The sequence below is a fragment of the Scylla paramamosain genome, chromosome 31 (assembly GCF_035594125.1).
Source record: "Scylla paramamosain isolate STU-SP2022 chromosome 31, ASM3559412v1, whole genome shotgun sequence".
Classification (NCBI taxonomy): Eukaryota; Metazoa; Arthropoda; class Malacostraca; order Decapoda; family Portunidae; genus Scylla; species Scylla paramamosain.
Window position 1 is genome coordinate 6,528,407 of NC_087181.1, and position 13,486 is coordinate 6,541,892.

At 39.2% G+C, this 13,486-nt stretch overlaps 1 protein-coding gene across 5 annotated transcripts in view; it reads right to left on the reverse strand.

The window, feature by feature from the left end:
- LOC135116427 (mitochondrial inner membrane protease subunit 1-like) overlaps positions 1-13,486 on the reverse strand; it is a 130,430-nt gene that overhangs the window by 70,570 nt on the left and 46,374 nt on the right. The window lies entirely within an intron of this gene.

Genomic DNA, 13,486 nt, shown 5'->3' on the forward strand with positions numbered 1-13,486 from the left:
AAGTCCTGAGCAGGAGGAGAAAGACGGTCACTGTGGACAAGGATGGTAAGGCTGACACCATCTCCATCGACCGAATCAAGCCTGCCTACCTCCTTCACAGTGACCCGGCCGTCATCAACACCATCAGCCAGAACGTCGCCACCAACACCACTCGGCACCAGAAGACGGTTACGTTCCTCCTACCTCGTAACTAGGGGGGAATACTGTAGCGGGACACAAGTCACCGCTCCTAGCACTCCGTTTTCTGTTTTATTATCACCCTTCCGTTTTCACTCTCTCTACTGCACAGGCTCTTGTCTTTCATCTCTTTTTCATCACTTTATACATTTCTCTTACTTGTCACATTCTGTGCACGCTCTTTGACACATGTATTACACATCTTCTCAATACATCTTACTACTCCTTTCTTCACACAGACATACACACACACATACACTCTCTTTTTCCATAATTTTGTATGTGTCGTTTGTTATGTTTAGTAATTGTTATATATATTGTTCATGTTTTTGCTGAATAAAGAGAGAATACCCAGGCTAAGTTTCCTTTGCCAGAGCTACACAGTTATGACACTGGAAACTGTTACCCTTCAAGGACTAAACACTGCTATGACCAAGAGTCATAGTTGGGAGCTTACACTTCTCGCTTGAGCAACTTCCGGGCGGCCAAGTAGCACCTCACCTTCGCTACATATCCTCCTATAGCTTCTATCCTTCTCTCTGCAACTTCATCTCAAGTTTCCATTCTGCTATGAGTCTCAGGTCAGAGTTCCTAGCAAATGGACATGTTTAGCAAGCAGTAACCTGGCACTATAACTGGCTAGTGTAGACATGGAACCTTGTGTTGCTGAGTCATCTAGTTGTATTAGTTCTCCTATTCTCAAGGCCTTTGTTGCAAAGGTCTCAGAGCTGGAGGCTGAGTTCCATCAAAGGATCTCGGATGTGCAGGCTGAGTTTCATAAGAAGATCTCAGACCTGCAGGCTGAGTTCTGTGAGAGGATCTCAGCACCTGAGGGAGGATCGTGCCCTGCCATCACCTTACCTAGTAAGGGCAATGCAGGAGCAGTTAGTTGTATGAAGGGATGCTAAGCGGTTGAAGGTCCTCAAGGTGCCTCGCCTGGAGATGTGCCACATGGAGATGAGGAATCCCTTCAGTCTGTTCAAGGGTGTGACAGAGGAGGAGGTGGACATGGTGGGAGGAGACAAAGAGAAGGAGAGGGCAGATGCAGTTAACCTGCCCCAAGGTAGAGTGCTTGTGCTTAGTGATAGTCAGGTTAGGCACTTATGTAGATAGTGTGTTTTGTGCCAAAGATAGGAAGTGTAGGTCAAGGGTGTGTTTGCCAGGGGCTGGGATAGGGAAGATAGCAGAGACATGTATGTGCATGGAAAATGATGGTACCAAGCCCCATTGTTTTCTCAGCGCAGGAGGGAATGACCTTGGTGAGGTCAGAGTGTGGAGCTGTTCAGGAGGTTTAGGCAGGCTTTGGATAAGATTAGGGACAAGGGAAAGATCCATATGGTATGTGATGTCTTGCCGAGGAGGGAAGTTGGAAATGAGTGGCTGTACAATGCTACTATAGTGAATTGCAGGCTCGCAAATCATTGTAAGAATAATGAATGGATGTTCATCAACAACTGGGACCTCTTCTATGGTAGGAACACTTTATATGCCAGGGATGGAGTGCATTTATTATGCCAGGGTGTTTGGATTTTGGCCAGAGCATTCAAATGGAAGGTGACTGCACTCCAGCACTCTTTTTCATTGGTCAGGAGGATGGAAGGGGTTGTGAGGATGAAATAAAGGAAAAATTAGTTAAATCTAGAAAGGTAACTAGCTCAGAGAAGGTTAGGAATAGCTTAAGTGTTTATTGCACAAATTGTAGAAGTATTTTGAATAAAATGGGCTTGCTTAGAGGAATGGCGTGTGTAGAGAACATTGATATCATTGCTTTAACAGAAACTTGGTTAGATATATCAGGAAAAGTATTTAATCCAGAGGTTAAGATTGATGGTTATACACCACTCTATAAAGACAGATAACAGGAGAGGAGAAGGCATTGCAATGCAAGTTAGGGACACATTACAATGTTGTATTAACAGTAGAATTAAAACAGATAGCAAGACAGAGTCGATATGGGTAGATATCAAGGAAGGATCACAGTCAGTAGTACTACTACTGGGATTAGTGTACAGGCCACTGCACAGTACAAAGGAAATTAACACTTCACTATGGCAGGAATTAAATAGAGCAGGCAGGTACAGTCAGGTATGTGTGGTAGGAGATTTTAATTTAAGGAATATCAACTAGAGCCTGATGGTAGGTAACAGTGAAGCAGAAGAATTTCTTAAGGTAATTTTTTTAAAGCAGGTAATCTTAGAACCCACAAGGGGGAATAATATTCTAGATTTAATTCTAACTAACAGGTAAGAAGCAGTCATGCAGGTAGAGGTTGGAGACAGTTAGGTAACAGTGACCATTGTGAAATAAGGTACAAATTAAAATAGGAGGAAACTTTTAGAAACAAAAACACTCATAAAATACCTGACTTTAGGAGCAGATTTTGAGGTATTTAAAAGGTACCTCCAAGGAGTTGACTGGCAATGGATGCAGGGTGGAGGTAAGGTTCAGGATGGAGTTAGGAAAGATAAGGCAGGATGAGGGAGGTGAGGTGAGGTGTGAGGGTAAAGAGCAGGAGGAGAGGAGGTGTCCGAAAGGGCTGGAGGAGTGAGAGAGGGGGAGATATGTGTGAGTAAGTTGGAGAGTCAGGTCATGCTGAGATGGGTGAGGTGACGTCAAGGCAAGAAGAAGATGGAGTGAAGAGGATGGATGGGGCTGAGATGGGAAGATTAGGGGAAGTAAATGTAGATGAGTTGTATAAACATTTTGTTGATAAATTACATACAGGACAGTTAGAAAACATCCCTTATTGAGCAATAAGATCATAGAAGAATGATCCTAAATGGATGACTGGTAGGTTGAAACGCTACATATGATGGAAGATAAGTATATATAAGAGATAAAAGGCAGGGGAACAGGTTTTAAGGGTACAATATAATGAATTAGTTAGAACAGTCAGGATTTTAACAAGGAAAGCTAAAAACAATTATGAATTAAAGGTAGCCAGCCAGATGAAGATGGACCCCAAGGTATATAGGAGGAAGAATAGGGAAGCAACTGGTCCATTAAAGGCAGCAAATGGAGACCTGGTTGGTTCTGGGGAGGAGATTAGTAAAATTCTGAATGAGTTTTTTTTTTAAAGTCTTCACCCAGGAAAACATGCAGGAAATGCCAAATAGTGAGCGGATGTTTAAAGCAGAAGAGATTGAGCTGACAGATATTACCATAACTAAGGAGATAGTGGAACAACAGATTGATAGGCTGAAAAAGTTCAAGACACCAGGACCAGATGAAATATATCCCAGAGTACTTAAGGAATGCAAAGAGGCTATTAGTGAACCGTTAGTTTCTCTTTATAAGAAATCCCTTGAATCAGGTGAAGATAAGGAATAGTAATGATAACAATGAAATAATAATAATAATAATAATATTAATAATAATAATAATAATAATAATAACAATAATAACAATAATAATAATAATAATAATAATAATAATAATAATAATAATAATAATAATAATAATAATAACAATAACAATAATAATAATAATAATAATAGTGAGAGAGCCGCACGCATGTACACACACACATGCGTGTGTGTACATGCTGTGACCTCACTGAACGTTTCCCTTTGTGTCTCACAACACAAGGGGACAGTCACAGCCTGCCCTCTAAAGACAACTCTCTTCCTCCACACAAAACTACAAGCACCTAATAACACACACCCTTCACTCAAAATTTTAAAATTATCATGGTGACTCCTACACCAGTCTCAGAGTTCCCATCTGGGGAGGGGACCATAAATGTCCCCAGGTCGGACTGCCCTTCTGTTGATGACCCTAAGTGTCTTGACACCCCCTCAACTTTTTCTTCATTAACTTCTAAAACATTTGCAGTCTAAGATCTAATTTTCAATCTGTAGAACACCACCTCTCCTCTTCTAAACCTCATCTTCTTTTCCTGACTGAAACTCAGGTATCTGAGGCAACTGACAGTAGCCCCTTTTTCTCTATCCTCATTTTCAATCCAAAAGCCCGATGTTGCGTTTATGTGCGCAATGACTTAACCTGCTCTCATGCCCCTGCTCTTGAATCTTCTGAGTTTTCCACCATCTGGCTACACCTACAGAGTCAGTCTCAAACTAAATTTATCTGTGCTGTATACCTCTCACCTAACTCCTCTGACTAAAAGAAATTCTTTGACTACTTAATTCCCAAAGTGGAGCACATTCTGACCCTCTTCCCTTTTCCAGAGATCTCCATTCTTGGAGACTTCAATGTTCACCACTAACTTTGGCTTTCATCTCCTTTCACTGACCTTCCTGGTGAACTAGCCTTCAATTTTGCTATCCTCCACGACCTAGAGCAATTGGTGCAACACCCTACTTGTATTCCTGACCGTCTTGGAGATATGCCCAACATTATTGACCTTTTCCTGACCTCTAATCCTTCTGCTTATACTGTCACCCTCTCTTCTCCGTTGGGCTCCTCCAATCAGAATCTTATATCTGTATCTTGTCCTATCACTCCAATCCCTCTTCAGGATCCCCCTAAGTGAAGGTGCCTCTGGCGCTTTGCCTCTGCTAGTTGGGGGATCTGAGGAGGTATTTTGCTGATTTTCCTTGGAATGACTACTGTTTCCGTGTCAGAGACCTGTCTTTGTGTGCACATAACAGATGTAATAGTGTCTGGCATGAAGGCATACATTCCTCACTCTTTTTCTTGACCTAAACCTTCCAAACCTTGGTTTAACACAGCTTGTTCTTATGCTATACATGATAGAGAGGTGGCCCACAAAAGGTACTTAAGCCTTCCATCACTAGAATCTCATGCATTTTATATTTCTGCCCGGAACCATGCCAAGTCTGTTTTCCAACTAGCCGAAAACTCCTTCATTAACAGAAAGTGTCAAAATCTTTCAAGATCTAACTTCCCTCATGACTTCTGGCATATAACCAAAAATATCTCCAATAACTTTGTTGCTTCTACTTTTCCTCCTTTATTTCAACCAGATGGCACCACTGCTATCACATCTATTTCTAAAGCTGAACTCTTTGCTCAAACCTTTGCTAAAAACTTTACCTTGGATGATTCTGGGCTTGTTCCTCCCTCTTCTCCACCCTCTGACTACTTCATCCTACCTATTAAAATTCTTCGCAATGATGTTTTCCATGCCCTCGCTGGCCTAAACCCTCAGAAGGCTTATGGACCTGATGGGGTCCATCCTTTTGTTCTCCAAAACTGTGCCTCCATGTTTGCACCTTGCCTAGTCAAACTCTTTCAGCTCTGTCTGTCAACATCTACCTTTCCTTCTTGCTGGAAGTCTGCGTACATTCAACCTGTCCCTAAAAAGGGTGACCATTCTAATCCCTCAAACTACCGTCCTATTGCTTTAATTTCCTGCCTATCTAAAATTTTTTAATCTATCTTCAACAGGAAGATTCTTAAACATCAATCACTTCACAATCTTCTATCTGATCGCCAATATGGGTTCTGTCAAGGCCGCTCCACTGGTGATCTTCTGGCTCTCCTTACTGAGTCTTGGTCATCTTCTTTTAGAGATTTTCGTGAAACTTTTGCTGTTGCCTTGGACATATCAAAAACTTTTGATAGAGTCTGGCACAAAGCTTTGATTTCCAAACTACCCTCCTATGGCTTCTATCCTTCTCTCTGTAACTTCATCTCAAGTTTCTTTTCTGACCGTTCTATTGCTGCTGTGCTAGACGGTCACTGTTCTTCTCCTAAATCTATTAACAGTGGTGTTCCTCAGGGTTCTGTCCTGTCACCCACTCTCTTCTTATTATTCATTAATGATCTTCTAAACCAAACTTCTTGTCCTATCCACTCCTATGCTGATGATACCACCCTGCACTCTTCCACGCCTTTTCATAAACATCCAACCCTACAGGAAATAAATATTTCACACAGGGAAGCCACAGAATGCCTGACTTCTGATCTTTCTAAAATTTCTGATTGGGGCAGAGCAAACTTGGTATTGTTCAATGCCTCAAAAACTCAATTCCTCCATCTATCAACTCGACACAACCTTCCAGACAACTATCCCCTCTTCTTCAGTGACACTCAACTGTCCCCCTCTTCTACACTGAACATCCTCGGTCTGTCCTTTACTTATAATCTGAACTGGAAACTTCACATCTCATCTCTAGCTAAAATAGCTTCTATGAAGTTAGGCAATCTGAGACGTCTCTGCCAGTTTTTCTCACCCCCCAGCTGCTAACTCTGTACAAGGACTTTATCTGTCCATGTATGGAGTATGCTTCGCATGTCTGGGGGGATTCCACTCATACCACTCTTCTAGACAGGGTGGAATCAAAAGCTTTTCGTCTCATCAACTCTTCTCCTCTAACTAACTGTCTTCAGCCTCTCTCTTATTGCCGCAATGTTGCATCTCTAGCTGTCTTCTACTGCTATTTTCATGCTAACTGGTCTTCTGATCTTGCTAACTGCATGCCTCCCCTCCTCCCGCAGCCTTGCTGCACTAGACTTTCTTCTTTCTCTCACCCCTATTCTGTCCACCTCTCTAATGCAAGAGTTAACCAGTATTCTCAATCATTTGTCCCTTTCTCTGGTAAACTCTGGAACTCCCTGCCTGCTTCTATACTTCCACCTTCCTATGACTTGAATTCCTTAAAGAGGGAAGTTTTAAGACACTTATCCTTCAATTTTTGACTACTGCTTGGGACCCTTTTATGGGACTGGCATCTCAGTGGGCATTTTGTTTTTTATTGGATTTTTGTTGCCCTTGGTCAGTGTCCCTCCTATATAAAAGAAAAAAAAAAAAAAATCACACACGTCTTGCTGGTCACTTGGTAGGAAGCCTCCGCCTGTCACTGAGTATGTTGGTAGACTCTTGTTCTTCTGTCCGGGAGGGGCTGCACGCAGGAAAGTCTCTGCACACTGCACATGTGTGAGCAGTCTCACCATGTGATTGGCTGCCACCTTCTCATCAGCTAACCTAACTAATCTAATCAAACCTAACATTAACCTTAATCTTACTACCCTATAACCTAACTATTTTGTACCAAATTACTGGATATGGTCTCTTATTTATTATAAAACATTATTTTGGCTAAAAGTTAGGTTTAGCTTAGTTAGGTAAGGTTTGGTTAGATTTGGTTAAGTTAGGTAAAGTTTGATTAGTAAGGTTAAATTAGGTTACTTTAAGTTAGCTGATGAGAAGGTGGCGGCCATTCACAAGAAGATACTTTTCATACCAATCACAAGGCGAGACTGGCTCACACAAGCAGAGTGTGCGGAGACTTTCCTGCATGCAGGCCCCCAGTTCCTCCCCCTCCCCACCTTGTCTCTCTCTCTCACCTTAGTAGTCTTAGGTCAGGTCACCTCGTGAGGACCACAAGGTTTGTTGTGGCCTGTTTTTCTATGTAACTCTCTCTCTCTCTCTCTCTCTCTCTCTCTCTCTCTCTCTCTCTCTCTCTTGTAATTATGGTAATTAATAATAATAATAATAATAATAATAATAATAATAATAATAATAATAATAATAATAATAATGATAATAATAATAATAATAATAATAATAATAATAATAATAATAATAATAATAATAATAATATTATTATTATTATTATTATTATTATTACTATTATTATTATAATGCAGCAGCAGCAACAGTAGTCATTGTAGTGGTAGTAGTAGTAGTGTCCTGCTGTTATTAATCTCTCTCTCTCTCTCTCTCTCTCTCTCTCTCTTTTCTAGTAGTGTGTCCAGCCTTCTTGCTTTTCAATAGCCACTATTTTTCTTATGACTTAGGGCTTTCCTTGCAGCCTTTCCCACTCTCTCTGTGTCCCATCAACTGCTGAGGGGTCTTTCGTGATCCCTGTATCATGAATTTACTATGTGCCCCCATAGATTTTCTATGGGGTTGCAATTGCAATAACATTACTACTACTACTACTACTACTACTACCAATAATAATAATAATAATAATAATAATAATAATAATAATAATAATAATAGTAATGATAATAATAATAAAAAATAAATAAAATAATAATAATAATAATAATAATAATAATAATAATAATAATAATAATAATAATAATAAAAATACTAATACTGATAACACTAGATAACACAATTTTTGTCCTTCACAAAAAATGTAATTTTCCAAGTTTTCATTGCAAAACAAATAGAAAATGTCCATCATTTCTGTCAAACTTTGCTTTTGTGGCTTTTTGAATGATTTTTTTTGCTCTAAAATAGTTGAATTTTACCATTTTCACCATTTTTGGACAGTGTGGGAGTTTGTATTTACCCAAGCACGGTACGATATGTTGGTCTATATATATGCAGGCGCCATGGGAACCAGGGGTCAGTCTGGACCTCGCTCTCTGTCAAGGCGTGCCTTGTACTCCCTCGCTCCACAAATAAACACAACCAAGATTCTGGTGTCTCTACTACCCTTCACACCCCAACAGACAGAAAAAAATCAAATGACACAAAAATTTATTTCAAAAATTTCTGAAACTAATTTCTAGGATTAAAAATTGAATTTTTCTTGATTTGTATGAATACAACAAATCACCTTCACATATGACCCCAAATGCAGTCTCCCATCATGTTTTCATTGAAGAAAACTGATATCTCTGTCCAAAGTTCATTATATATTGGTGGAAGTGTTCTCCTTATTCCTATGAATATGCTGCCATATTCTCCTTAAAGTTGTCATGGTGAGCATCTAGGATATGGACCTTCAAGGGCATTCAACAGCCCATCTCACCACAGCTTTTCACTAAAGCTTCAACTAGTTCCATATAGTTATCAGCCTTGTTGCCAAGAAAGCCCTGTGCTACAGCCATGAAAAAATCACAAGTTTTTTTCTCCTTTTCTGTGAGCTTCTGTAGAAATTCTGAGCACTCCCAAATTTTCCTTACTTGTGGTCCAATGAAGAAATACCAGCTTTCACTTTTGCCTCTGAAAGCTTAAGAAAGAAGTCTTGAAGATATCTGAAGAAAGTAGACTCCTTGTCAAGAGCTGTAACAAACTGTTTCAAGAGACCCAGTTTGATGTGTAGTGGAGGAGACAAAACCTTTTGAGGATTCACCAATGACTCATGTTTGATATTGTGTGCTCCTACTGTATGGTCAGTCCTTGGAGATCAGTGCTTTTTCTTTCACATATTTTTCCAGATGCTGTCACTGAGAACTTCTTTGCTCTTGTCTTGATGAATTGACCACATATGTAACAGAATGCATCTGGAGAATGACTGTAGCCTCTTGATGCCATTTCACCTCTTGTGATGTGTCATCTCAGGCAGCCAAAGCAGAACTGATTGGTGGTTTGCAAGCCCCTACTTTTATATTGTCAAGCAGTACTCTAGAATATTCTTAGTCTTTCTATAATGTGTTCCAGAATGTTCTCAATCTTTCTAGAATATTCTTGAACCTACTTTAGAATATTCTGAATAATTCTAGAAAATTTTCGTAGATTCTAGAAAATTCTTGATACTTCTACATATTTCTACTGTATTCTAGAAAGTTCTATAATATTTTGGAAATGTTTACATTGAATAGAATGTTCTAAAATGTTCTAGAAACTTCTAAAAGTGTCTGATAGAACATTCTGGAAGAAACAAGATTTCTGAAATGTAAGCAAATTCTCCTAAATATGAGAAATTTCTTGCTAGATCTGGTCAGTTCAAGAATGATCTTATTAAAATTAAAAATCTTTAGAATACTATATTCTTTCTTTCATTCTTTTAACTTATTTGCAACATTTCAAAAGCAATTAGATATGCAACTGAGATTTTGCAAAGATCTTTACCTTACCTGAAAACCAATAGTAACCCATACTATAATGAAATGAGGCAAAAATGTAAATTCATTGTTCTAACCACAAAAGCAAAGTTTAAGGATCAAAAGAACTTTTTTCTATTTTTTTAGATGGAAATTTATGGTTTGGGGCCAAGAACAAGACAAAAGTTAAATTTTGTTATAGTATAATAATAATAACAATAACAATAATAATAATAATAATAATAATAATAATAATAATAATAATAATATTATTATTATTATTATTATTATTATTATTATTATTGTTATTATTATTATCATTATTATTATAATACTATTATTGTAATTCTTCCTTTTCTTCCTATAATTTATATTATCATTACTGTTAATATTATAATAATAATTGCTATTATTATCATTATTATTGTTATTATTATTATTATTATTATTATAATTACTTTGAGAGAGAGAGAGAGAGAGAGAGAGAGAGAGAGAGAGAGAGAGAGAGAGAGAGAGAGAGAGAGAGAGAGAGAGAGAGAGAGAGAGAGAGAGAGAGAGAGAGAGAGAGAGAGAGAGAGAGAGAGAGGAGGAGGAGGAGGAGGAGGAGGAGGAGGAAGGAGTAGCAAAGGGACAGTGTGGGAGAGTGCACATATAAGAGACAGACAGGAGAGGCTGGCTGGGTTGGGGCTGGAGAAAGACAATGGCGATTTGTGGAAATACTAAGATAGGATGGAGGGAGGAGAGGAAGAAGAGGGAGGGATGAGGTCACATGGTAGGGAGAGAAGGAATAGGTAATTTTCAGTGTCACACCACGTCTCTTCCAGCTGCAATTTGTAACATATAACGTTCCTTGGGCGGTTATCGGAGATAAGTCAGACCATCATCAGGGAACACTTCAACATCAGGTCTCCTCTCACATGAATTGTTAATGCTCATTGGCTATTCGATTTTTATTTTTCCTCTATAATCTACTTCACTTTTTTTTTTTTTTCTGTTTCTTATTGTTTAGTTATCGGAGATAAGTCAGACCATCATCAGGGAACACTTCAACATCAGGTCTCCTCTCACATGAATTGTTAATGCTCATTGGCTATTCGATTTTTATCTTTCCTCTATAATCTACTTCACTTTTTTTTCTTTTTTTTTTTTCTGTTTCTTATTGATAACATTATTATTATTATTATTATTATTATTATTATTATTATTATTATTATTATTATCATTATTATTATTATAATCATTATTATTATTATTATTATCATTACTATTATTATTATTATTAGAGAGAGAGAGAGAGAGAGAGAGAGAGAGAGAGAGAGAGAGAGAGAGAGAGAGAGAGAGAGAGAGAGAGAGAGAGAGAGAGAGAGAGAGAGAGAGAGAGAGAGAGAGAGAGAGAGAGAGTGGCATGGGGAAAGAGGGTGGGAGTGTCTCATGGGAAACCTTTGCCTTTACCAGATGCTTAACACTTTAGTGCAATGCAGAATGTACAAGTATATACTGTTTTGCGTTTTCATCACTCAGGCTTGTACCACGTTAGAGTTTTCCTGATAGTACATAGTGAGCCGAGGAGGGAGGAAGGGAAATAGGCAGAGGCCCATCCCGGCAAGCGGATCTCACAACACAACTTTTTTTTTTTTTTTTTTATGTAGGAAGGATACTGGCCAAGGGCAACAAAAATCTAATAAAAAAAAATGCCCACTGAAATGCCAGTCCCATAAAAGGGTCAAAGCAGTGGTCAAAAATTGGTGGATAAGTGTCTTGAAACCTCCCTCTTGAAGGAATTCAAGTCATAGGAAGGTGGAAATACAGAAGCAGGCAGGGAGTTCCAGAGTTTACCAGAGATAGGGATGAATGATTGAGAATACTGGTTAACTCTTGCGTTAGAGAGGTGGACAGAATAGGGGTGAGAGAAAGAAGAAAGTCTTGTGCAGCGAGGCCGCGGAAGGAGGGGAGGCATGCAGTTAGCAATATCAAAAGAGCAGTTAGCATGAAAATAGCGGTAGAAGACAGCTAGATATGCAACATTGCGGCGGTGACAGAGAGGCTGAAGACAGCCAGTTAGAGGAGAGGAGTTGATGAGACGAAAAGCTTTTGATTCTACCCTGTATAGAAGAGCAGTATGAGTGGAACCCCCCCAGACATGTGAAGCATACTCCATACATGGACAGATAAGGCCCTTGTACAGAGTTAGCAGCTGGGGGGGGTGAGAAAAACTGGTGGAGACGTCTCAGAACACCTAACTTCATAGAAGCTGTTTTAGCTAGAGATGAGATGTGAAGTTTCCAGTTCAGATTATAAGTAAAGGACAGACCGAGGATGTTCAGTGTAGAAGAGGGGGACAGTTGAGTGTCATTGAAGAAGAGGGGATAGTTGTCTGGAAGGTTGTGTTGAGTTGATAGATGGAGGAATTGAGTTTTTGAGGCATTGAACAATACCAAGTTTGCTCTGCCCCTAATCAGAAATTTTAGAAAGATCAGAAGTCAGGCATTCTGTGGCTTCCCTGCGTGATATGTTTACCTCCTGAAGGGTTGGATGTCTATGAAAAGACGTGGAAAAGTGCAGGGTGGTATCATCAGCGTAGGAGTGGATAGGACAAGAAGTTTGGTTTAGAAGATCATTAATGAATAATAAGAAGAGAGTGGGTGACAGGACAGAACCCTGAGGAACACCACTGTTAATAGATTTAGGAGAAGAACAGTGACCGTCTACCACAGCAGCAATAGAACGGTCAGAAAGGAAACTTGAGATGAAGTTAGAGAGAAGGATAGAAACCGTAGGAGGGGTAGTTTGGAAATCAAAGCTTTGTGCCAGACTCTATCAAAAGCTTTTGATATGTCCAAGGCAACAGCAAAAGTTTCACCAAAATCTCTAAAAGAGGATGACCAAGACTCAGTAAGGAAAGCCAGAAGATCACCAGTAGAGCGGCCTTGACGGAACCCATACTGGCGATCAGATAGAAGGTTGTGAAGTGATAGATGTTTAAGAATCTTCCTGTTGAGGATAGATTCAAAAACTTTAGATAAGCAGGAAATTAAAGCAAAAACTTGCACATTAATTTCTCGTAAAATAAAACAAAGCACAGCATATGTGTGCAAAGTATTTTTTACTTAAAATTACTTCAAACTATCATATCTCAAGTACCTTAATTCACAGGACACCCTGTATAAAAAAAATACTAGCCATATGTAATCTAAATCGTCTCAAGAGCCTTCTGATGAAGGAAATGCTTGTTCCCATTTACAACATTCCAGGTTTATTATGGCAATTTTTTTACAACATATGATCAGATCGCTACTAACATGTAGTATTCTAATGCAAATCATGCCCAACAAAGGGTCAGTTCATTTCCAAGTTATACCCCAATGCAGGGATTTTAAAGCCTAACACAAAGATGGGCAGCAACAAGCCACAGAGAGATCCAAGTCCATGACATGAAGTAGGGTAACATTAATGTTGGGAGAAGCAACTGTGCTGTCACTATCACCCACAATGATGCTAGACTAATGACAAAAGAAAAGGTAATCTGCAGCCACCACCGTCATACAAAGTGATGCAAGTTTGGTGAGGAGAAGGGCTTATTGCAGCCATTGCTATA